The sequence below is a fragment of the Nelumbo lutea genome, chromosome 1, assembly GCF_056320005.1.
Source record: "Nelumbo lutea isolate HS-2025 chromosome 1, American lotus-T2T, whole genome shotgun sequence".
Taxonomy (NCBI): domain Eukaryota; kingdom Viridiplantae; phylum Streptophyta; class Magnoliopsida; order Proteales; family Nelumbonaceae; genus Nelumbo; species Nelumbo lutea.
This window is the reverse complement of record NC_142684.1, coordinates 121,121,650-121,148,259: the sequence shown is the minus strand read 5'-3', so window position 1 is coordinate 121,148,259 and position 26,610 is coordinate 121,121,650. Positions and strand designations below refer to the sequence as shown.

Here is a 26,610-nt window from a genome sequence, read left to right as displayed (position 1 = left end):
TGTCAATATTTGATTTTTGCTCAATTCCCATCGAAACCCCAATTTACCCTGAATACCCGATCATATCGTTCTGATCCTTCCCAAGTACTAAAAATCTCCGAACACTGTCATCAAACATAGGACCTACTTAAATATCTACCCCTGAAATTTCAACCCAAGATTCCCCTTCATTTATACTTTTATCAAACCAAGATTCTCTTTCGAACCCTTCCGTTAGCTTAAAGCACCCACAACCCAAATCTCCTTCATCCTAACACTTCTGAATCAATTAGGCGACGGAATTGAATCCTAGACATACCCAAAACATCTATCGATAAATTTTCAACCTAAAATTTTCCCATTTGCCCCATCATTGAATAAATATTCTATTTCATATGCTCTTATTGACCAAAACTTCCGTGATTTTGGCCCAAAAAATCAAATAGATATTTCCATAAGATTCTAAATACCCTAAAAACCCTACCCACAAAAATTCAACCCAAAATACCTTCATTTGCCCCGCAATTAAACCAAGATTTCGTTTCAAAGTTTTGCATTTACTAGATCAAGTCCTTTACGAATCTGCCCAATCTTAGCATAATTAGGCTAATCTGACCCTACCAATCAACTCATAAAGCTCAAAAACACCACCCTACCGAATTTCAACAAAAAATTCCCTCATTTTTCCCTCCATTACACCAAAATTCTTTTTCAAAATTAATAAATTAACCTAATCACCACCCCTGAAGATTTGCCTAATCCTTTACGAATCTGCCCGATCTTAGCATAATTAGGCCAATCTAACCCTACCAATCAATCCATAATGCTCAAAAACACCACCCTACCAAATTTCAACAAAAAATTGCCTCATTTTCCCCTCCATTACACCAAAATTCTTTTTCAAAGTTAATAAATTAACCTAATCACTACCCCTAAAGATTTACCTAATCGGAACCTATTTAGGCCAATCTGACCCCACCAATCGATTCAAAATGCCTAGAAACCCCACCTTGTAAAATTTCATCTAAAAATACACATGTTCCATTTTGGCTAATCTCATTGGCCCGTACACACAAAACTACCATGTATACTCAACCATCTCCATCCTTCATTTTTTAACCCAAAGTACCCACCATTAGATTAAAATTTTGTTTTGGCCTCCTTAGATCCAAATTGACTAAAATACCCCCTTGAGCTTACAAAAATTACAAAAATACCTAAAATAAATAAATATATACCATAATTAATTACACTATTTTTAATGATACTTTTGTTATTAATTGTGGTATTTATTTAATTATTTAATATTTAATTAATAAATCGTTTTTATGGAAATATTATTAATTAATTAACAGTATTTTGATATAATTAATTAGAAATTCATTAATTAATATTTTTATTATTATGGTATTTATTTAATTATTTAACAATATTAGATGTATTTATAATACTATTAGATGTATTTATAATACTAATTAAAAATACAATAAAATAATGTATTTATAATACTATTAATTAATTAAATAAATATCATAAAATAATGCTAATTAATATTGATAATTAATTAAGTAATTAAAGAAATATTATAAAGTAATGCTAATTAATACTGATAATAATTAAACAAATTAAATAATTCATTATAAGAGAGGGAGAAGAGAGAAGGGAGTGATGAGGTGGCTTCATGAGGGAGAAAGAAAGGCTAAAATGAAGAGTATGTGAGAGTTCTCGGTTGAGGTTAAGGGAGAAAGCTTAGGCCATGATGTATATATATATATAGATAGATAGATAGATAGATAGATAGATAGATAAATAGATAGATAGATAGATAGAGAGAGAGAGAGAGAGAGAGAGAGAAAGAGAGAGAGAGATTGGAAAATTTATATTCATTAACAAAACAAAAATAGATTTATACATAAATATTGAAAATATATTTATCACAAAAATACATTAAATAATTACTAAAAATAAAATATAAATTTTAGTATATAAATATATAATAAATATAGACTAAGATTTTAAAATTGTTATTAATTTATATCAATTTTTTGAAAGCTATTTTCTAGAATTATTAATTGATATAAGTTAAATAATGTTTTTACTATTAGTACATTAATAACTGCAATTATTATTCTTTTTTTGTTGTCTATTTCAAACTTTTTTTTGAAAGTTATTACCTACTTTTGTTATTTGAAAGCTTTAATACCTCTACATTATTTAATCTATTTTTCATTATTTCAATAATATTTAAAATTTTTAAATTATTTATATTTATATTCTTATTATCAAATATTATTAAATCTATTATAATTACTCTTGTGTTTTTGATAAAAATTTTAAGGATATTACATAATTTATTTATTTAATCTATTTTTTAAAATAATATTTAAAATATGCTTTATTTATTATTTTTTTAATAGAAAAAATATTTAAAATTATTTATTTACAATATTATTCATCTATTTAAATAATATTGCGATTTAGTTATTTCAATATTATTTATTCATTGAATTTCATAATCCATAAAATTATAAGTTATACTATTATTACATAATTTTGTTATTAATTTTGTAAAATATAGAGTCATTATTAATACAAATATTATGAAATCTATTATAATTATTTTCTACTTTTAATAAAACTTTTATGTTTATTACATAATTTCTTTATTTTAACTATTTAAAATTTCGTTATTTAGTTATTTTAACTATTTAAAATTTATTACATAATTTCATCATTTAAATTTTGTTTATTTTAAAGCTATTGCATAATATGAATATTTTGGTATATAATATTTTTTATTTATAATATTTAGTTATTGAAATTCTTAAATAATATTTTTTTTTATTTTTAAATTTTTATTATTTGAATAATATTTAAATTGAATAATTCATAAAATTGTAATTTATATAGTATAAATTTTTTTTTTGAATTTCATAAAAGTATAAAATAATTAATAATATAAAAATTATTAAATCTATGATTTTTGTGTTTTTAATAAATATTTTAAAGTTATTACATAATTTTTTGATAATACTTAAGTAATTCTTAAATTTTTTTTATAATTCAAACTTTTTTTGATAGATAGATGAAAAGTGGGGGAGAGGATAAATAGGAATTAGAGATAATTTAGGAGATAAACTCTACTAAATTAGAGATAATTGAAGAGATAAATAGGAATTATAGATAATTTTTGAAAACTGGGGGATAATGGTGCCATTTGGGTAGATTAGATTAGATTTGGGTAGAGAGAGATTTTAGGAATAGTTTTAGAAAGGGATATCCAAAGGGATAAACATAGAGGAAAGAGGGGTGGGCCAAACAAGATGAGGTGTCATTATGAGAGAGGGAGAAGGAAGTGATGATTTTACTCCATGAGAGAGTAAGAAAGGATTAAATGAGAGAGGCTGAAAGTTCTCCATTGGAGTAAGGAGAAAGCTCAGGCCATGAAGTGGCATCATTCTACTTTAGTATTTATTTAATAAAGTGATCTAATTTTCTATACTCGTTATTTTATTTTAATTAATTAAATTTTAGTATAAGAGTAAATTTGTATTTATACATAATTCTCCGATATCATATACATCCATTCTCGTATTGTATTTGAGAGTTGGATCAATTGGAATCCCTCTTGAATTTGATCCGGACAGGTTATCGTATATATACCCACACCTTCAAGTCTTCAACGACAGTCCACATATGTGACAATATATAGCAAAGAATGATGGAAAAGTAAAGGGCGTGGGCCGTGTGGCGTTTGGACTTAATAATTTGGAGGAATGTAGAAAAAGGCCCACGTGGCGGCCAAGTCCAACCGATAATGCGACCCGATGGTTGCAGAATGATGAAGTTTGATGCTCACAAGGCACAATGCGTGATAATCGGAGCCGGGACCACATCAAGTAAGTACAATAAAGTAATTATGTTAAATGAGTAATTAATAAATATTTTGACAATCATCAAAATAATTTTTTTCAAAGATAAGTTAGAAATATTTTAATGAACAAGTGTCAAAAAAAATTTTAAGTAAATATCAAAAGGAGAACACATCTATTCCGTGGTTGCTTCAAATTCAGACGCCGTAAAATGACAAAAAGGAGAACACAACAAGAACCCACTGCCACCTCAACCGAAAATAAATAAAAATAAATAAAATCAGAGTCTTTCTCACGTGGATATGAAGACTCATAGGCGATAGCATGCTTATCAAGAAAGAAAGCTTGTACCAAAAGGTCCTCAACCCCATCTAACAAATTCGGTACCCAAGTTTATAATTTCATTGACGTTTGTGAGTTGTTACACCTGCACCTGCACCTGCTTAATTAAATGGGTTGGACTGTAGGACCTAACAATCTCGCTTTCATTGAGGTTAGTTGAACATTAAATCAAATATGTTAATAGGAAATGATGGAGTGCGATCCGGTCTGTCTTAGCTGTCCGTTGTCTTGCTTTCGAATGGGGTATCAGGGAACCTGAAACGGAGATGGGGAAGCTCCGGGGGGAACCCAGTGTAGAGGCTCCGAAGCTCAAGTTAGAATCCTTCAAAAGCAAGGTAATACCAGATAGAGCAAAGTTTGTATACCTCTGTTGTCGGGGGGCAGGGGCTCTTATAGTCACTTCATGCACTCGTCCCGGGGCCCTCATCAGGTCAAGTATGATTATCCTTGTGCTTGTCAATTCAGTCGTCGTCCTTTCTGTTGAGACAGAACCGTCACTGCCTAACCGTCATCTAACTGGAGATGGCGGTGCCATTGGCGGTGGCAGGTGGCCGTTTAGGGTGCTGCCACCAAACGTCAGATCCCAAATCAGTCAGGCGCGGCGCCCTTGGGCAGGAACTTCCTTAGTGTCAGGCGTGGTATGACTTGTTTGGTTTTGGTGCCAAGTGATGCGAAGTGCTGAACGAGGCGGTCTTGAGCTCGGAGGTATCTATAGGGCAGGTTAGTTCGGCGAAGTGTATCCCGAGCTGTTACAAGGTGGGTCAGTTTGGCGAAGTATAACCCGAGCTGTTACAAGGTGGGTCAGTTCGGCGAAGTGTATCCCGAGCTGTTACAAGGTGGGTCAGTTCGGCGAAGTGTATCCCGAGCTGTTACAAAGTCAGTTCGGGCCCCCGGTAGGGAGTTCAGTCCGCTCGTGTCCCCTTGTTCCCGCCTAGGCTTGGCCCCTTTTGCCGAGTTGTTGTTTCTGCCACGTGTCACATAATAGAGAGGTCGGGCCAAATCTTCCTTCATCAATTGCCCCCCACTCCTTGCGCCGGGGGTCTTGCCATGGTGCGGGGAGTTTTCGCGAGATAGCAGGTGGATTTGTCCCGTCCTTCGAACCTTCACTACACGAGATGCTTTTGCTAGGGTTCTTTCGGTTTCCGAGAAGGCTGGAAACGTGCTTACTCAAGAACGCTGGTGGTTGTGACAACGCGCGTTTTGAATTTCAAACCAATTCGCGCCGCTGGGACGTGACAGCGGGTCATTTTAAAAAGGCGCGCCACTGTTGTACGTGCGTGGGCGACTGTCAGGGAGACGTGTGGCGCGTTAGTTTCGAAAAAGACGCGTGTCGAAGCGACGTCGGTTTCAAAAAGACGTGCGCTGACGTTTCACTTTTTTTGAAAAGACGTGCGCCAATCACGTCTCGACCTTAAGGGTTGTGCGGTCGGTAAGAACGTGGGCCGTCGGATCGCCTTCGGTCTGCACGGTCAATTCTTGGTTACTGTAGCTATAAATAGTGGGGGACCCCGGTTGGTTTGTCACTTCTGCGGTTTGTCTACTGAGTTCGCGTCCAACCTTTCAACTCGCGTCCAAGTCTTTTCCAGCTCGCGTCAAGGCTGGTTATACAGTCTTCACAGTTCTTTGGCTTGTTCTTCAAACTTTCCGGTGAGTACTTTCTTGAATCCATCTTTTCCCCAATGTCTAGCTTTGATAGCTCAGACGATTCTTCGAGTAGGGCCGACGTAGGTTCCACCAACCGAGCTATGTCCCCAGACTGCCTTAGTGATCCTGAGGTGGAGCTTGAGGACTATGAACCCGTAGGCCGAGTCGCTTCGGGCAGTTTGGCGTCTACCTCCCGCCGAGGTCGGATGCTAGACCGGTTTGGCCCTTCGACCATGACGCCTGAGGGGCTTCAATCCATACTTCTGTCTTACAATCTTCCTGGGGGGTACACATATTTTATTCCTTCGGGTAGCTTTCCTTGGGAACACGGTCCTGACGAGATCGTGATTTTTCGAGAGCAGCTCGCTGCAGGGTTGCGACTTCCTTTCCATCCCCTTCTCGTCGAAGTCATAAACCACTTCGGTGTCACCATTGGCTAGCTTCATCCGAACTCTATTCGGAACCTGGTGGGGACAATTTCCCTTTTTTGCGAGCAGAACATCCCCTTAGACTTAGAGATATTCTCCTCTATCTTGATGCTCAAGAGACAGGCGGGTTCTCTTCCTGGGGGGAGACGGGCGTATTACCTTTCACCTCGCCAGGGTTTTAAGCTTCTGCACGATCTTCCTAATAAGGTCCCGACTTGGAAGCGAGACTACTTCGGCGTGCAAAGTGCACAAGGATGGCCCTTTCAGACCTGGTGGGGTGAGGCCGCTCCCGATTTGGGCGTAACTCTCGATAAAGAGACGGTGAAGGGCCTCCGGCAATTGGCACGGCAAGGCTTAAAGTGCCACCACTACTTAACGGAGGCCAAGCTTATTGCAGCCGGCCTGAGTTCGGGTAGGTTTCTAGCTATGCGGTTTCTTGCTTGCTTTGTTCTTTCATTTTTTTTCTGATGTCGAACTCGTTTTTGCAGGTGTGATGGATGCGGAGAGAACTCGTGGGGGACGTTTGTTTCAAGGTATGAAGAGGAGGAAGCGGGTCGCCAAGCGAACTCGTACCGAGCTGCCCCTGGATGAGGAGCCCCAAGCGAACTCGTACCGAAGTGACTCCACTGGTGCACGAAATTGCTGGGGCGCCTTACGCTGAGACCACTCATACGGGTGCTCCTGCGTACTCAAGTGCTCCTGCTCACTTCGGGTCTGCTCATACGCGGGCTGGGCCCTCAGGCTCGGGAGCTCAAGGGGAGTTTAGGAGCGTGTTGACGCCGAACTATGTTCTTCAGAAGAGTAGGGACGCTACTTTTCCTGAGGAGGTCGCGGCGAGGACCGATCTTCCCTTGAATCAGGTCGCTTGCCGCACCGTAACACATGCCATGGTGGTAAGTTAGATTCTGTCTTCCTTTTTTATTCTGTTGCTTCTACTGTTATTTGCTCACTTGTTTCTTTTGGTAGGTGGATTCTTCGATTCATGCCTTGGCAGCCCAAGTGGAGAGGAGCTCACGACAGGCGCGAGCTGCTGAGGCTACTGCTCATGCTGCTAAAGAAGCCTTCCGTGCTGCAGAGGCAAATACCCGGGCTGCTGAGGCGGCTGCTTATGCTGCTGAAGAGGCTACTCGTGTCACGATGGCCAGGCAGGCGAGGTCTTAGCGTGACGCCGAGGCCATGGGGGTAGTTGTCAAGCATATGGCGAACTTGAAGTTGGATTTGCAACATCAAGTCAAATATCTTCAAGAAGACATCAGGGAGAGAACACAGATTTTTTCCCAAGGCATTGAAGACGCCAAGAAGAAGCAGTTGAAGACTACATTGCCTCTCCGCGTTTTGACGATCTGATGGTGGACTCTTACAAGAGGGGGTTCAAGTTGAGCCAGTGGATGATCCGGAATACGTACCCCGACCTCGATGTAAGTGTCATAACCACTTCGCGTATAACTCAGGAGATGGCCAATGCTACCGATGGCGAGCCGGACTCTAAAGGAGAGGCAGGGCCTTCGGGTGTTGTTGAAGTTCCTTCTGATGGCGAAGAAGTGGCTCCGGGCATGTAAAAACTTTTTTTTTTTGCCAATGTACTGTTTCTTGCAATTGAGTGTCTTTTTCCCCATGCTCATCTTCCCCGAACTGTTTCTTTGTCTGCCACTGTCCGAGTTATTAAATTTCCGCGGTCTTTTATGCCGCGAACTGATTTTTTGCCGAGCTGATAATATGCTCTTCTTTGTTTGTCTATGCCGAAGTTCCTCTTGGCTTGCCTCAAGGCACATAGGGCCTGATTTCGTCCACTTCGCTTGGTGGTTTATAGGTAGTATCGCCTTAAGTTCACAATGTTCCACGCTCGAGGTACTCGTTTTCCTTCCAAGGTTTCGAGTTCGTATGCGCCCCCGAGCGCTCTTTTTACTTTATAGGGCCCTTCCCAATTAGGTCCAAGCTTGCCATGCCGGGTTCGGGCACCATAATCTTACGAAGGACCAGGTCGCCGACTCGGAAGCTTCGTTGCTTTACTCTGCTATTGTAGTATCGAGCTACCTGCTACTGGTATGCCGCTGTTCGGATGTGCGTGAGGTCCCTTACCTCGTCCAGTAGGTCGAGGTTGGTACATAACTCGTCTCCGTTCGTCCGATCGTCGTATGTTTCTAATCGCAACGTTGGTATTTCGATTTCCGCCGGGATCACTGCTTCAGTGCCATAGGTGAGGTTGAAGGGGGTTTCTCCAGTGGCTGCTTTTTCGGTAGTTCGGTGAGCCCATAAGACACTTGGTAGCTCTTCGGCCCACAATCCCTTAGCTCGATCCAGACGTGCTTTCAGTCCGCGCAAGATGGCTCTGTTCATTACTTCCGTCTGACCGTTTGCCTGCGGGTGCGCGACTGACGTGAAATTTTGCTGAATCCCCATGTTCTGGCACCACTTTTGGAACTTGATATCCTCAAACTGTTTGCCGTTGTCGGAGATTAGTACCCGAGGTAACCCGAACCGACATACTATGTTCTTCCAAAAGAAGTTCTGTATGTTTCGAGCCGTAACAATTGCCAGAGGTTCGGCTTCTATCCACTTCGTAAAGTAATCTACTGCAACAACTAAGAATTTTCTTCCGCCTGTTACTAGTGGGAATGGCCCTAGGAGGTCGATGCCCCATTGTGCAAAGGGCCACGGGCTGACGAGGTATTTGAGGTCGGAGGCAGGTTGATGGTGGATGTTAGCGTGCTTCTGACACTTGTCACATTTTCTGACGAGCTCGACAGCTTCTGCCTTCATCGTTGGCCAGTAGTATCCTTGTCGAAGTGCCTTTTGGGCGAGTGCTCTGCCCCCCAAGTGTCCGCTGCATAGGCCTTCATGAGTGTCGCGGAGTACGAACTCGGCTTCGGCAGGTCGCAGGCAACGCAAATAGGGGAGCGTGTACGACCGTCGGTATAACCGTTCGTCTATTATCATGTATTTGGCCGCCTGGCGCTGCACCCTCTTGGCCGCATTGCGTTCTGCAGGGAGGGTTCCGTCTATCAAGAAGCTCGTGAGTGGATCGATCCAGCTCGGCTCTGCCTCTAAGATGGGAGCGACCTCCTCTGTCCCCCCGAGAATACTAGGCCGAGGTAAGTCCTCTATGTACACAGTTCTCATATTGTTGTGACTTGTACTGGCTAACCGGGACAAGGCGTCGGCCTCAGTGTTTTCTGACCTCGGGATTTGCCTGATGATGTGTGACCGAAAGTTGAGCAGGGCTTCTTTTACTTTGGCCAAATATGCGATCATGGAGAGATCGCGTGCTTCGTACTCGCTGGTAACTTGGTTCACCACGAGCTGAGAATCGCTGCAGATGACCAAGTGTTTTGCCTTTACCTTTCGCGCTAGGTCCAGCCCGGCGATCAGTGCTTCGTACTCTGCCTCATTGTTGGATGCCGCGAACTCAAAGCGTAGTGCGTATTCTAATTTTGTGCCGCCCGGGCCGCACAAGACTATTCCAGCTTCGTTGCCTTGCTGGTTCGAGGAACCGTCCACGTGAAGGATCCAGGGCTCCTCATCCCAGTTCACGCTTTGCTTGACCAGGAGAGATGCCACACTGGCTGCTACTTCACGGGGTTCGGACGCTATGGGCTCAGGAGCTCCGGGTTCACCCGAACTAGGGACCTCGGGCTCGACCTGTGGGGCTTCGTGGCTGAAAGTGCATTCGGCGATAAAATCTGTCAAAGCTTGGGCCTTGATAGCGGTTCTCGGTTCGTACTGGAGGTCGTACTCGCTGAGTTCGATGGCCCATTTCGTCAGTCGACCGGAAACCTCGGGTTTGAGTAAAACTTGTCTAAGAGGTTTGTTAGTTAGGACGATGACGGTGTGAGCCTGGAAGTATGGGCTGAGTTTCCGTTCTGCTATTACTAGGGCATATGCTAGTTTTTCTATCTCTGGGTACCTTGCATCTGCTCCCTGCAAAATTTTATTAACATAATAGATGGGTCGTTGGACCCGGTCTGTTTCTTTTATCAGTACCGAACTGACCGCCTCGTCGCTCGCCGAGAGGTATAGTTCTAAGACCTCACCCACCTCGGGGCGGGCTAAGGTTGGCACACTAGCGAGGTAACCTTTTAGTTCGTCGAACGCGAACTGGCAGTCCTGGGTCCACTCGAACCCTTTGCCTTTGATTGCCTTGAAGAATGGTAGGCAGCGGTCTGCTAACTTAAACAAGAAGCGGCTTAGAGCGGCTATGCGGCCGTTTAGCCTCTGAACCTCTTTTACTTTCCGAGGTGATTTCATATCTAGAATGGCTTTTATTTTGTCTGGATTGGCCTCAATACCACGCCGATTGACAATGTAGCCTAGGAATTGCTCGAGGTGACACCGAAGACACACTTGTTGGGGTTCAACTTCATGCTAAACTGACGCAGGATTTGGAAAACAGAATCTAAGTCTTGTATTAATTCTTGTGAAAACTGAGTCTTGACAACCATGTCGTCTACATAGCACTCTATCTTCGTACCAATCAGGGGCCGAAATAGCCTATTTACAAGTCTTTGGAAAGTCGCTCCGGCATTTTGTAGTCCGAAGGGCATGACTTTGTAGCAATACAGGCCGAACTCGGTTATGAAACTGGTTTTCTTCTCATCGGATGGGTCCATCCTAACTTGGTTGTAGCCCGAGTAGGCGTCCAGGAAGCTTAGCAACTCGTTTCCCGAGGTCGCGTCCACTAGGCGGTCAATTCTGGGGAGGGGGAAGCAATCTTTTTCACGGAGGACGTCGCATCCACAAACGGCGCCAATTGATGGAGCGTGATCCGGCCGGTCTTAGCTATCCGCTGCCTTGCTTCCGAATGGGGTAGCAAGGAACCTGAAACGGAGATGGGGAAGCTCCGGGGGGAACCCGGTGTAGAGGCTCCGAAGCTCAAGTTAGAATCCTTCAAAAGCAAGGTAATACCAGATAGCGCAAAGTTTGCATACCTCTGTTGTCGGGGGGCAGGGGCTCTTATAGTCACTTCGTGCACTCGTCCCGGGGCCCTCGTCAGGTCAAGTATGATTACCCTTATGCTTGTCAATTCGGCCATCGTCCTTTATGCTGAGACAGAACCGTCACTGCCTAACCGTCATCTAACTGGAGATGGCGGTGCCAGTGGCGGGTGGCCATTTAGGGTGCTGCCGCCAAACGTCAGATCCCAAGTCAGTCAGGCGCGGCGCCCTTGGGCACGAACTTCCTTAGTGTCAAGCGTGGTACAATTTGTTTGGTTTTGGTGCCAAGTGAGGCGAAGTGCTGAGCGAGGCGGTCTTGAGCTCGGAGGTATCTATAGGGCAGGTCAGTTCGGCGAAGTGTATCCCGAGCTGTTACAAGGTGGGTCAGTTTGGCGAAGTATAACCCGAGCTGTTACAAGGTGGGTCAGTTTGACGAAGTGTATCTCGAGCTGTTACAAGGTGGATCAGTTCGGCGAAGTGTATCCCGAGCTATTACAAAGTCAATTCGGGTCCCCGGTAGGGAGTTCAATCCGCTCGTGTCTCCTTGTTCCCGCCTAGGCTTGGCCCCTTTTGATGAGCTGTTGTTTCTACCACGTGTCACGTAATAGAGGTAGGGCCAAATCTTCCTTCAGTAACATCAAAATCAAATAATTGCAAACATCCCTATTCTTAATTTCTTCTTCTTCACCGTCTTGTATGTAACGTAATATCTACTTGTTATCCTACTAACCACCAAGCGATGAAACATTGTCATTTGGTTATCAATATGAAACGACAAAAAATAAAATTCGGGTCTGTTTGGTTCGAGGGAATAGTGGCCTGGAATTAGAATTGGAATGGCCCATTCTCATTCCTAGTGCTTGGTTGATGGGATTCCCATCGTATGGGGGAATGGCCATTCCCGACCCCTCTCCAGGGAATGTGATTCTCATCCCGGTGTATGATTTTTTTTTTTTTTGACAAAAATGCTCTCCTTATTTTCGAATCTATCTAGTCGAAGAGACGAAACAGGAGATTGGAGATTGGAGTTTTCCCATTTTCAATCCAGTCGAAGAGACAAAAAGAGAGATTGCGAGAACTCCAAGCCTTCTTCCATCGCCAAACAGAGAGATGAACCATTTCGTTTTAATCGGTATGTAAATCACCATTCTACTTCACTTGCTGATGATCGTACATCTTATTGTCGGAACACCTATGCGAAACTTCGCTTCACGTGCTTGGTCTTTCAAATATAATTCTGATTGGATTTTCTCTTTTGCTGGAATTTGATCCATTTCGTTTTTTTCAATATGCATTTAACTGTTATTTAGTTTCGTCATCTTGTGTTTGCATTTGGAGGGTAAATAGAGATTTTAATCCAGTATCCTTACGGAGTTACTTTTGTAGTAAATCTTTTTGTCAGCCATCTTGTGTTGTGTGTATTGCATTCTCTCTATTTTGGAGTTTCCCCATTCTTCATAAAATCTCAGATGGAACAGGAAGATTGTTCATCTACTATAGCTGGTCATGCATTGAAACCAACATGGGCGATTGATTTTCCATATCAACTCAATGATGATTTTCCATAATATCAGGGAGTGTGATCTTCCCACAATCGCCTGTGTCTAGCCTGTCAAACTGGTTGCAAATCTGCAGGATATCATTCTCTGCTATCTTTCCCATCTCCTTAAGCTTGTACATAACGTACTCAGATTTGTTCGATGTACACAAGAAAGAAAAGAGTGCAAAGTTAGAAGGGATAAGAAACCAAAATGTAAGAAAGAAATAGTCCTTGGTCAAAGCAAAATGGAAGCAACAACCAAAGAAAATAGGTTGGTCTCTCTCTCTCTGTTTCCTGGTCAGAGTCAGAAAGCAACAGTTTTCAAAATACATGCAAGAGAACCCATTTGAATGAAGATCATGTTCTTTCGTTCCTGTCTTTATTTTTTCTGTTTTTAATCAGCTACAAACTAGATGGTAAGTTTCAGAGATTTCATACGGTTTGGATGATACAAGGATTGCACTTGTAGAATCAACAAACCACAAATATGTAAAGTAAATCACTTCTGCATAACGGCCCACATAATATTTTGATTACTAAGCAAACAGACCATAAGCACAGAAAGTAAAAAGTACATGCATTTGGTTAACTATTATCATTGTAACTTGTGAATTTTGAAAATAAGATGCATCACCTAGGTTAGGGGCCATTTGCTTGGTGTGGTGGTAAAAACATGCCAAAGGTTAAATCTGGATGCAGTCCACCCTTCCCAAGACCCTAGATAGCTGGGTAATGGCCTTTTACAGGCAACACCTAAGGATAAGGCCTCCAAGTATAGATACCTTTTGTAGCTCTTGTTCCATTCCCAGTTTCCCTAGCTTCCCCAATCATTGAATGTTGTTGGATTGGTAGTGGCAGAATTGCATTTTATACTAATTAATAGCCTTCCAAAAGCCTTTGCGTTGTAGAATGGTTCTATTTCATAAATCAAAGTTTTACTTAAGCCTTTTAGCAGGGGAACATATGCCATTGCAGCTAAATATATCAAAGATTCTTCATGAGTTGCAATTAGATTTAAGATCCTAGCATTTTTTATGTGCACACCAGTCACCGAGGAGACTGAGACATGCCAGAATTATCAGATAGATATACATTTTTAAAGCATTGTGGATGTCTATGGAATCAAGCATCAATGTATTGTCTTCTTGCTGACACCCTGACACCCTGCGCCTGGTAAACTCCCACCCCCAAAAAAATAATAAAAAAAAAAAAAACAAATCCAGCTCTGCCAACACTTGTTTGGGCTTGGCACTGGTAGTGCAAAACAAGGCCATTTCTGGTGGAATTATCATTTTGTATATAAAATATCTATACTAGAGTTCATGATTCACGTATGAAGCTTCTCCGTTATGTTGCTCTAAATTATAAAGTTGACTTTTTCTTGCGTTGAGATTTGAGAATATCATTAATAAATGGGTGCTGTCAATGTTATCATGTGTATAGGGTTGTTTGTTATGCCATTCAAACTTGAGAGTATATTTCGGTTTATTCAATATCTTCTCCAAGGCAAATATCTTACATTCTAGGGTGATTCCTGCTTATTGATATTCTACATTCACGCATTCTTTTAACAGATGCCAAAACTGATGAGAGCTCTGTAGTATTACATTTTGGATTCTGCAATAAAGCCGCTAATAGGGGCTTAATTTGGTGAGTATTATTAAAACTGAGTTGTTGAGCCATAGCAAACCAATATTTTTTTTTATCAATATAGCAAACCGATATTAGGTGGATGAATCTCAGAGATCTGGTGCACTACTTTATCCTTTCAGAGATCTGGTGCAAGGCAGCTCAGTAACTTGTTAGCATCTGGAGCCATGTCTTCATCTTCACCAGTTCTTTCCACCTCTCTGGAAGAGAAGTATCCCAAATTGCCAGATTCCCAACAGGTTTCATTGGAAAGGGAAATAATGGCAATTTCTGTACCTCCACATGCAACTCAATTGGCCTCCAATAGTGGGGTGGTTGGGCACATGTCTTCTCATTCATCGATAATATTTATGGTCAATAAAACTGTTAATGACTCATTTGTTGATAAGGCCTGCAGCACCAAAATAATGACATACAGACCACAGGGAGGAGCCAGAGGCCTCACCATATGGTGCCGTGGAAGCAAATAGTCCAACACAAATTCTCTGTTTCGGCTAGTTTTTGAAGCTTTACAATTTTATAGTAGAAGTTGTCCTCTTCAATTGGTTTACACAATCTATATTCTGAAAATTTGTGTTATTTCGTTCCCCTGGTGCTAAGTACTACTACCTTATAAAAAAATGCAGACATGCACTGAGCGGCAGTATCCCCCTGCTGAAGTTGCCCAGATAATAGATTCTGCAGGTAAGAGCTTGCAGTCATGTTGTTCTCAGAACCTTTCAATTTGTGGAGAGAGACGTAAGTGCATGAGAATCGTAAGGAACCAGATATTGGCACTTGTACCAACATTGACACAGAACCACTCACAATACTGTCTGTCCACCATGTATATTTGAGTCATAATATCAAATGAAGTTGTAGTTTCAATTCCTTTATTACTCGCATTGCAGGGACTAAAATGTGCATCACCGCATGTTAATGATTCCAACAAGGGTGGTTTCTGTTGCACCTTTGGATAAATAATTAAAAGTGCTGACACCAATGTTGAAGATACTGAACTAGAGGTTTGTTTTTTTTTATTATTTATCCAAAGGTATTGTAGCATGTAGGGTAAAGGTTATAAATCTTCTTTTTATATCCATTTTTAGAAAGAAACAGGGGTACTTGTGGAACTCATGTCTGTCCTTTATTTTCTTCTGATTTTATTTAGACAGCATATCAGGTACCGAAACCCCCGCAAAATTTCTTGGTGCAGCAGCCTCAAGTTCATCAGCAGATTCCTGTTCTTTCTGGAGAACTTTCGTCTGTGGCTAGCCCTTCTTCATCAGTCACTGGTGTTCCAAACATTCCACGTATGCGTTGGACCCCAGAGCTCCATGAGTGCTTTTGTAGAAGCTGTCAACCAACTGGGTGGCAGTGAAAGTGCGTAATATACTGGATCATATTTATTTTTTGATTTAATTGGAGCAAGAAGAATAATGGGGCTTCTTTTAACAGGAGTAGAATTGGAAACTTTGGCTGATTCCGATTTCAGTTTCTATTTGAACCAAAAAAATACCAGGAATAGATGATTCCGATTTCAATTCCTGGGGATTCCGATTCCGATTACCCCTAATGGGGCAGCACAAAATCATTGATTAGATAACAAAGAATATTAAAAAAGAAAGTGTATTTTAGTAATATAGCAAAACGGAGTTTCAAAAATAGTATCGTTAATAGTATCGTTAATAGAGTAACATTTGCAAAAATAGTATCGTTAATAGAGTAACATTTGCAAACAGAGCTTCGTTAATAGAGTAACATTTGCAAACAGAGCTGTTAGTTGGTACAAAAGTTAGAGAAAGGACGAAGAGAAGCAGGGTCTTCTACGGAATTGATATTTGACGCTTGTTTTGAGAGCTGCTTTCTCCGATGTATAAGTTCCTACAATCCCCTATGAATATAAAAGGAGGTGTTGTTGAATGTATAGAAAATTGAAAGCATGATTTCTAAAACCCATCATGTGAATCATCGTTCCATTTGATCCACTAGTCCTTTGATAGACAACAACGACGATTGGGTTACAAACAGTCTACCTTTTTTGAGCTTCTCATCATTCTCATCCAGCCACTGAAGACCAGCTTTACTACTCCCTCAGTGCAGCCTTCTTCCGTATCTCAGATCCCAGAATCTTAATTAGTGGCAGTTTAGTAATAGGTCTACGGAATCAGAGGAGGTAAATGCTACAGAAAAAGGCTACAACCTTTTTGAATATTTTCCGGAGCTTAGTAGTCTTCGATTTATATAATAGCTCCAGTTTGGTGTCTGGCGGTGAACAATTAAGGAGAGAGTAGCACACAGATCGAAAGACCATTAGATAGCGATGAAAAATGAGTGGTGAAAATCAATGGCGGTGTTTGCTTGATTTTTGATGTATCGGTGTTTATTGTTTACGGTCCAAACCTGCGCCCCCCACAATCGGAAGGCGCCAAGTGTCCTCTCGCACGATTTCCTCCCTCAGCGTGCATAGAACTAACGGGACGGCCGTTAACTCCAAATTCCCGCTACTCTCGAGTCTCGACTCTCGACTTGGCCTCCTCTATCTAACTTTGACCCACCCCTACACTTCTACATCTGAGCTAATGACAAGAACTCCGGCGACGAAGACCGCTCCGGCAGACACACTGGAGGTATTCCCCGTTTTCCAGTAGTCTCTACTTCTCTCCTCCAACTTTCTATTCATCAATCGCTCTTTTTCTTCTTCTGCTCCAGGGAGGAAGTTTTTGTTTTCGATGGCCATACCGGACGGGGCCAAGAAGCTAAAAGATGTCGAACTATCTCCGGTATGTTGAATCTTTGGCGGTTCTACTATCCAACATCAGGAAGATCTCGCATTCGCATGTGTAATCCCCGGGGAAGCACTTGCTTCGGAGGAGAATGATTTGGTGTTCCCTAGTGAGAGTTCTCTCGCCTGGCTCTGGTTCCATCACCAATGTAAGTGAGCGTCAATTGATCTACGCGAGCCGGAGTATTGGATCACTAAAAATCAATATTTTGGCGCGTTACTTGAATATGGGTGTTCTTCTTCTTCTTCTTTTTGCACAAAATAGGATTCATCTTATTTTAACAGTAGAAAAAGAACAAAATTTGAGGCATTCGTTGAATATGGATATTCTTAATTTTGAATCTGGGTGTTTTTACATAGAATTCACTTTTTCTATTTTTATTAGAAAATCCAAGTTTTGATGCAATAAAAAAATAAATGAGAATGAATAGGGAAAAACTGAACCTGTATAGGTCGGGTGGTCGCTGGTGATCTCCCTTCCCTTCTGTGTTTTGTATTGAAAAAAAAAAAAGGATAAAAAATAACTCAGAAAAACATGTAAAGGATGTTAAAGAGGGATGAGATGAGAGGGACGGGGAGTACCTCCGGTGTATTTGTCGGAGTGGTCGTCTTTGCCGGAGTTCTCACCATTAGTTCGGATGGAGGAATACAAGGGTCAAGAGACGAGGGCAGGTCAAGAGTTGAGAGTAGTGGGAAGATGTTAGCTCCACACGCATTAAGAGGGAAATCATGTTGAAGGACACTTGGCACCTTCTGATTGTGTGGGGCATTTGTGTGGCGTCCGGCTGTGGGGCGCATATTTGAACACGATGCTACGTGCTGATGGAAAAGTAGATGCGATACAGTTGTAGATTAATTCCCGCTAAATGTTTGATTTGAAACGGCAATGTAAGCCAAATTTCATCACGTGCGCCCAATTTAACAAATACTAGTGGTAGTTAAACTAACCAACGATCTATTATATATAAGGCGGGAAGGGCTTTTGTCAAGACGACGTGGCCCAAGTCGAGAGTCGAGACTCAAGAGTAGCGGGTATTTAGAGCTAACGGCCGTCTCGTTAGCTCTACGCACGCTGAGGGAGGAAATCGTGCGAGAAGACACTTGGCGCCTTCCGATTGTGTGGGGCGTTTGTGGGGGCGCCCGGGGGGCGCAGATTTGAACTCCGTAGCATCATGTCAGTAATGTACAAGTAATCTATAACCGTTCGATCGAATTCGTATTAATTAATAACCGTTCGGTCGCATTCACATCTAAAATCGTGGGTTTTTGGGCGGTGGAGACAAATCAGCGCGTGCGAAGCACGTCAGCACTGAAACATGATTAACCAGTCGAATCATTCAAATCTAGGTTTAATCCATAACAGTTCGATCGCATTCGCATTAATTTAGAACCGTTCGATCTAAAATCGCAGGTTTTTGGGTGGCAGAGACAATTGCGGATTTTTAGCATGTCAGCACTGCAACTTGAATACTTGATTAATCGGTCGAAAGCATTCAAATCTACGTTTAATCCATAACCGTTCGAAGATAATTGTGGATTTTCAGCACTGCAACTTGATTAACCGGTCGAATCATTCAAATCAGCATATGCCATACACAATTGCAGATTTTCAGGGCTCTGCGACATGATTAACCGGGACAAGCGTTTGGATAGAGTGGCAGTAGAGAGAGAGGAGGGAACGGAATCAGCTCCTCACACTCACACATGGGGCGGGGGAGACCGGGAGAAGCGAGAGAAAGAGAGAGTGAGCGGGGAAAGAGAGGCAGACACGTGTTCGAAAGAGATAAGAGAGGCAAAGAAAGAGAGAGGCAGGCACGTGTTCAAAAGATAGAAGAGAGAGGAGAGAGGCGGGGAAGAGGTTGGAAAGATAGAGAAGCGAGTGGGATGAGAAAGGCAGGTGAGAGGAAAGAGAGAGAGAAAAAAAAAAAGAGTGGGCCCCAAAGAGAGAGAAGTAGACACAAAAAATGGCCCCGCGTAGAGAAGAGAGAAGAGCGAAGCTATCCGAAAGATGTCCGCCCGCATAAAAGAGAGAGAGAAGAGCTAGGCGGGAAGAGGGAGGCGTGGGAGAAGGAAGAAGCAACCTCGTGTCAGGCCCGCGTTCCCGCTTTGGCTTCAAGTATATATAGATAGATATAAATATCATGGTTTCTAAAACCGGACCGGACGGTCGGATCGAAAAAACTGAGAACCGGTCACTTGAGCAGTTCCATTTTCCTCAAAATCGTTGATTTTGGTTAGCAAATCATTGAACTGGGTGGTTAACCGTTCAAATGGTTTTGACTTTTTTAAATTTTTTAAATTTTTTATTTTTTTGTCAGAACGGGCCAGTCATTCGAGTCAAACGGTCAGACCATTCGAACCGATAACCAAACCCCTGACCGATTCAATCACCAGTTCGTTTTTAAAAACCATGATAAAGATAGATATATTGATAGATAGATAACTTTGTTTCCCTTACCCTTTATTTTGTTTTGATGTAAATGGTGTGAAAAACTTCCCTGCTTCAAACCATCAATTCTCTCTTTCTCCACACCCCAATTTTCTTTTTCTTTTCCTTTCAATCTATAGCCCTAATCCCATCCAAGCATCAATCTCTTCTCCCACTTGATTTCCCACTTGATTTTTTTTCTTTCCGCTGGATCATTCAGAGGAAAATTTTAATAGAAAAAGCTAAACAAAAGATGCTCTCTGTGATGATCACATACTGCAAACCATGGATTTGGCAGAGCAAATTCAGCAGATACATAATCTCTCTCTATATATATAGATATATATCCTATTTTACCAATCAATTGTTTAAAGAGCCTATTCTTCTAAATAAAAGACGCTCCCTCGTGTAGTGTAATTTAGACTCTGACTGGATGTTGATCTATGTGGTTGAGTTGATGTCTAGATATCTGAACTAAAGTGAGTTGCAAGGGAAGAAATGTGAGAGTGTCTGGGCAATTTTTTATTCGGGGAGGGCACTCCAATGATTAAATCAGTAAGTGAATGGGGATTTCTTTGGGAGAGTGAGAGAGCTTGAGAGTATTAATGCGCATACCTCCCTAGGTGAATTCAGTATCCTTTTATAGCCAACAAAGGTTTAGGGTGCTTCGGAAAAGTTCTTGAGTTTCTGGCAGAGTTGTTTCCGCAATACAAGGCATATTAATGCATCAGTTGCAAGATTTGCGCAGCGGTTATAGTTCGTTTGCTTAGTTTGTGGCGCACGGTACAACAAGCTGCTCCAACAGTCACGATATTGGCGCCCTCGATAGCGGGGCAGGGGAGCGGTTAGACAAGCTCACCTTCGTGGATCACCTTAGCTCGCCTCAGCTCGGCTGACTTCTTGGCCAGGTTGCCAGCAACCTTAGGGGCCTTGCCAACTCACCCTTGTCGAGGTCGAGAGCGGTCTGTGCGAGGAGCTCCAAGCTAACCTGTCGAGTTGGCCTGCTGACTTGGCATTGTGCTGTCGATAATGGCCACATGTCGTCATCTATTTGGGAGGACCAAATTACCCCTCATCACCTATATTATTGGACCACTAGATAATTATCTCTTGACTGGACCAAAGAAATTTCAAAGCCAACACCAATACTATTGTTTTTTTGAGAAAATTTTGGCTCTTTTGTGGCAAAACATACGTAGCCTTGCACTTCTTTTTATTTGATGTTATTGAAGTTTTAATTTATTTATTTATTTGGTCCCAAGGTGCTATACACCTACACCCATCCCCAGTTAGGGTGCAAGTCGGGCCAGATTGAGACCAACCTTAATCCAATCCAAGTTGTTGAACCCCCAACCCTAAAACTTTGGATTAGGTTAGAAGCAAATTGGGTTAAAGTTGGGTTCATATCAGCATTGTTATGTGTAAAATAACATAGATATCATGTTTTAGGAAAAAAAAAATCTTTTAAATTTAAAACTTCTGACATATAATTAATATACATACACACATGTATAGATAAATATTCATATACATAAATTCACAAGTACTTGCATTGAGAAAATACATAAAATTGTGTGAGGGTCTCTTTCTCAGCGAGAGGGTTTCTCTCTCTGCAAGAGGTTTTCTTTCTCACATCTATGGATGTGAGTTTTTCTCTCTCACACTCTACATGAGGGTTTCTATCTCACATCTATAGATGTGAGTTTTCATTTATTTCTTATCATATTGGTGTTTGTTGGAGAAGTTCTTTGGACAGATTTGAGAGACAGTTTTGATCCATGCCTATGGAGTAGACTTGGGATCTTTGGTTCTATTCATTCTAATCTTTGTTTTCCCTTTGCTCTTTTTCTCGTTTTTGTTGGTCCTTGGTCGAATTTGTGGGTGGTGTGCCTTTGGGGTCTGCCATGGGTATTAATTTGTTTTGTAACAATGTTATCATTCCTGGCAAGCCTTTTTCCAGCAATGTTCGAGTTCTCTCCGGTGACATTCAAGCTCCAAATGTTTCAGTTTCTATAACGACATGGATGGGTGGTTTTTTTGCACATTTTACATCCCTACAATTACAAGTTACAACTTCTTTTGTTCACTTTTGGCTTTCTGTGGGGCCCATTACTTGAATGTTTGGACGGTGGAGCATTAGGGAGAGTTTTGTAACAAGAGGCAATCTTAGGCCTCATTTTCAATTATGCCATGGATTGGTTGCCATGGTACATGTTTTCTCTATACTCCTTGAGGGTTTTATGTAGTTGGTCTGGATTCATTTGGTAGGGAGACACAATTGCTAGTTTCATCTCTATTGGAGGCATTTAGCCAACCTTTTTGGCGTTTCTTAAATTTGCGTCAGTTGTAGAGATTTCTCAAGTCGTTTTTCTCCCGGTGCTCATGGTTACCTGTTTTTGTCTCAACATGCTTAACATGCTTTTTGGTTGTATATCTCTACCAAAAGTTAAGTCAAGTTCATACTTTTCAACCCATCCCTAACCCAAACTTCAACCGAACCCAACCCAACTCTAGTTTTTTGGGCTGGGTTTGGACTAACTCGGCCCAGGTGCTAACCCAATTGCCAAATCCTAGTGAAATAGGGTTTGACCTAACACTGGTGGCCAAAGCAATTCTAGTTCTGGATTGGCTTTTAAAACATTATTTACGTAAATTGTAAAAACACATAAGTTATAAGGAAGCATCACAATTCTCTATTCACATTCACTGTGTGGATTAGATTAACTATTAGAAATTTAGAAGTATCAGTATGACTCCAAATCAGCTCATAGGCTTGTAGTTCATCCATTTCCAAAATCCACACCATGGTCTCATGATGTCATTGGGTTAAATACTTAAAGTACCTATATGGTTTAGCAAATGAACAAAAATTTATGCTACTATTTGAAAAATTACTTAAAGTACTCTTAAGCTTTTTAACAATGGACATCCTTGTTAAATATTGATGATAAAAGCAAAATGTGAATTTTTTCTTTCATTGTTTCTCAAATTTTTAAAATAAAACCCAACTGATAGGTAGGATTTTGTCGATTCCGATCTTGATCACCTCTATTTCAAATGAAACATTGTTGCAAAGATTCCGATGCTGATCACCTCTTCTTCGGGATGAAGAAAAGGTAAGGTTTTGTCAAAATAAAACCCAACTGATAAAAGATAGGATTCTGTCAGTTCCAATGTTGATCACATCTACTTCAGATGAAGCATTGTTGTGGAGCTTTTCTCTAACGTTGTGTCTGTTGTACTGCTCTATTTCGCCCTATTGAAAACCCGTTCTTCTTCTCCCCGATCATCTTCCTCTATGGAACGGTGGAACGGTAAATTGCCCTTGTTGGACTGGAGTAATCAAGCAACAACGGTCATCATCGCCCTAGAACCTGTATCCCGTGGATTCCAGAGTTCCCTAAGGGCAACTAGAGTTTCCTAGGGGGCAGAGGCGGAATCTTATCAGTCCTAAAATGAGGACTCTCAGATCTAACCTCCATATCTCGTGCCTAAGCTTCTAAACCCTTTAACCCGACCTACCTTACGCTCCGAAAGACAAAATCTTAACTATCCCAGTCAAAGGCGACATTTAGGAGATTGAGGGCGGAAGCTATCTCCGATTGCTCCTGAATCGCGACGACGGCCCAAGCGTTTTTCACATATTTGTCTACAATCCAGTCAAGTAACAAGCAGCAAATGCGGGTCATTGAATATACATTTTTTAGAATAATTAAGATGTAAAACTTGTCATGTGAACTGTTTTTGAGGATGGAAGCTATCTCCGATTAGTTCATCAAACAAAAACAAAAAGCAAGAGAAACCCACCACTCTAATCCAATAAGCCCATCTGAAGAAAACCGAAAGCAAGAGAAACCCACCGCTCTAATCCAACCCACCGCTCTAATCCAATAAGCCCATCTGAAAGTCATCAAAGAAATGCCGAAAGCAAGAGAAACCCACATCTCTCTCTCTCATAACTCGGCAGTCCAACCCAATTTCATAACGACAATAGAAGACATCAATCTCTTAAATTTCTTCAATCCGGTTTGGTGGAGGTGGATTCAACGTCTCAAGTCTCAAGCCCTGTTTATCACAAATCCAACAGAACTCTACTCTATTAAAGCCGATAAGCTAACGGTAAGGGATGTTTGCCAAAAACAGCAAGGAAACTTTAGACAATATGTAACCAGTACGGACAGAATTAGTCAATTAAGTAGTTTAAGAAATTTTTCCTTATTAATATATCGGTAATAATTAATTACTCAAAACAGTAATATATTTTGGTAACAAATTTTGGCAATTTTTAATAAATCATGGAAGCAAATAATAGATTTTAAGTGAATTTTGGTATTTTTCAATTAAGTAGTCCCTATCCTTTCGACAGTTTGCGCCCACGTCTCTCAATAGGCGGAGGCGTGCCTGTCACTTTGGAGTCGTGTCACTCGCCCGGGTAAGGAGTACATCACAACGGCCACCTGCGCAGCCCTGGCAGGGGGCCCAGTGGCGGTTATGCCCGATCTCCCAAGGAGCGCCACTATAAAAGCCCTCAGGGCAGAGGAGAAACTTCTTCTGAAAAACCTCCAATCTCTCGAGTACAGGAAAATTGCGCGACCTCCACTCTTAACCTTCGTTTTCCCCTTTACTTCCCATACACAATACTAACTTAAGCATTGGAATATTCCCGCTGGGTAAATCCCTGGGAACCTTTCCTTTCATCTTCTCAGGTGTCGTTCATTGCCAGCAAGGAGCCAATCAGCGATCAGCTAGGAGTGTCCGGATCGCACTACATCAATAATATAATATTATATATATATATATAACCGAAGAACCAAACCGATCAAAAACTGAAACTAATAGACCGGTTATCCAATGGTACCGATTCGATTACAATTTGGAGAAATGAAAAAAAAACGGTACCACCGATTTGGTTTGCAAAATATGTCCATAATCCGGTTAATCGAACCGTGGCGAGAGAGAGAGAGAGAGGTCTTAGTTAGAAGTGGGGAAGTGGGGATTAGTTAAGAGTATAAAAATGTTGGTTATGAACAATATATTAGGAATGAGGAGAGGTTTTTTTTTTATGAATGATGAGGAGAGGTTTTATAAATTAGGAATTTACGAAAGTTTTAAGAACAATAAATTATGACTGTGGAGAGGCATGTTTTTATTAAAGAGGCATCTCAATAGGATAAGAATGTAGAGAGAGAGAGAGATGAGTTGAGTTAATTAAGGAGAATAGTTATTTGGGTAAAGAGAGTGAGAAACGTGAGTTGTAGAGAGAGAGAGAGGTTTTAGGTAAAATATATTGAAATAATTAGGAAATGGAGACGGAGGGTGCTGAATTGGCTTAATAGGAGTGGTGGGAAGGGGAGAGGAAAGTCAAGGAGAATGCAGAATGGGGGTAAATAGTAATGGAGCAAAAGAGAAGTATGGTGACGTAGACCGTTTTACTATACATATAGATAAATTATGCACGGAAAGATGTTACCAATGCATGGAAATAGTGTTTTGTGGGTAGACATGGATAGAGTTCTTGTGGGTTGGAGATCGCCATACAAACACAAACACTACTGCTTATGTAGAGGTAAATTTCGAACCTAGAAGTTAAAGTAGCATTTAACCTTAGGCTATGTTTGGTTTGAAGGAAAAGATAGGGAAAGGAAGGGAAAAGTAAGGAAACCTTTACAAAGCATGGTTTTCAAAACCGGACTGAACCGGACGGTCAAACTAGAAAAACTAGGAACTAGTCAGGTGATTAGTTTCGTTTTCCCCCAAAACCAAATTTTCTCAAAAAACCGTTGAACCAGGTAGTTAACCATTTGAACTATCCGAACCATTCGAACAATTTTGATCGTTATTTTATTTTTTTAATTTTTTTTATTTTTTGTCAAAAAAGGCCGACCATTCGACCCGATAACCGGACCCCTGACTAGTTCAATGTCCGAGTCGGTTTTTAAAACTATATTACAAACCTTGTATAGGTTTCCTGTATTTCCCTTCCTTTCCCTAACTTTTCCTACAAAGATAGCATTAAATCACCTTGAACAACTCATTCACACTATTGACCGACTCTAAATGTAGGAGTTTCAAGCCATGGTGATTGACTTCTAAATATGTAGAGTGCAAAACCTTATATTTTGTATGTATTTACGCTGTATATATTTGCATTTGTACCACTTCCAAACTGCCTGTGCTTCTCATTCACATCCCAATTCCCACATAAGAGGACCATCCCATTCCGGCACCCCAATGACTAAACAGTAAACACAGCCAGGACCTAGGATTCAGCTTCTCCATTAATGCTAGTCCGAGCACATAAAGTAAAATATAACTCCTGGTGCTAAGCCTGGACAAAGACATGAAATAAAGAACGCGAATCAAAAGATTCAAACCAAAGAACCAAACCCAGACGGCCTAACCCAACACATGGGAACCTGACCGACACATGCCCAGATGGAATCGTGGAAAATCTGAATGCAAATTGACAAAGGTTCTTTCATAAACTTTCCATCTATATCTCATTAAACCACAATGCCTTACTTTTCACCAATCCCTCCATTTTCCTCAGAACCCAAATCTCCAATTCCCAATCTGATTTTCCTTTAAACTTTCCTTTGAAATCCCAGAGTTTAAACTTTAGAATTATTTCCCCCTATTATCAGACCCAAATGCCAACTCACATTTTCCTTCAAAAACCCCAAATAAACAACAGCACTAGCTCGATCTCAAGAGCAAAAGAAAACCTCGTGTTTCATTTAAGAAACAAAAGAAAATTAGATTTTTTTTCCAAGGTTAGATCAGTTTCGGCAGAGAGCTCGACCAAATGCCTCTTTTTAAAATTCACCCATTATGCAGTATGAATGAAAGAAGAGGATCCTCAATATATATTTCTATAAATACACTGCTGGCATACGTAGAGAGATGGAACTTGGAAGGCATTGAACATTGAACACAAAGAAAAAGGAAAAACAGTCTCCACTCTCCATCATACTCACTCAAAAACTTCATAAGATCTCCAAGATCTTTAAGACCAGACCGAGAGGATAAACA

The 26,610-nt window shown here is 41.1% G+C and overlaps 3 long non-coding RNA genes across 4 annotated transcripts; 2 read left to right on the top strand and 1 right to left on the bottom strand.

Moving 5' to 3' along the window:
• The first annotated feature begins 11,875 nt into the window (after window positions 1–11,875).
• LOC148877181 (uncharacterized) lies at window positions 11,876–15,825 on the top strand. Its single transcript, XR_016105024.1, has 5 exons — window positions 11,876–12,328; window positions 14,311–14,386; window positions 14,509–15,070; window positions 15,277–15,390; window positions 15,537–15,825. It is a non-coding gene; the product is annotated as an uncharacterized LOC148877181 (long non-coding RNA).
• An 874-nt stretch (window positions 15,826–16,699) lies between these two features.
• On the top strand, window positions 16,700–17,496 carry LOC148877180 (uncharacterized). The gene is made up of 2 exons (XR_016105899.1): window positions 16,700–16,995; window positions 17,078–17,496. It is a non-coding gene; the product is annotated as an uncharacterized LOC148877180 (long non-coding RNA).
• On the bottom strand, window positions 16,704–17,838 carry LOC148877179 (uncharacterized). Of its 2 annotated transcripts, none has more exons than XR_016105897.1 (3): window positions 17,733–17,838; window positions 17,595–17,634; window positions 16,704–17,282 (listed from the first exon to the last, which is right to left on the bottom strand). It is a non-coding gene; the product is annotated as an uncharacterized LOC148877179 (long non-coding RNA). The 2 variants fall into 2 exon arrangements; XR_016105898.1 differs by having other exon boundaries at window positions 17,252–17,344; window positions 17,733–17,804.
• Window positions 17,839–26,610: the final 8,772 nt, after the last annotated feature.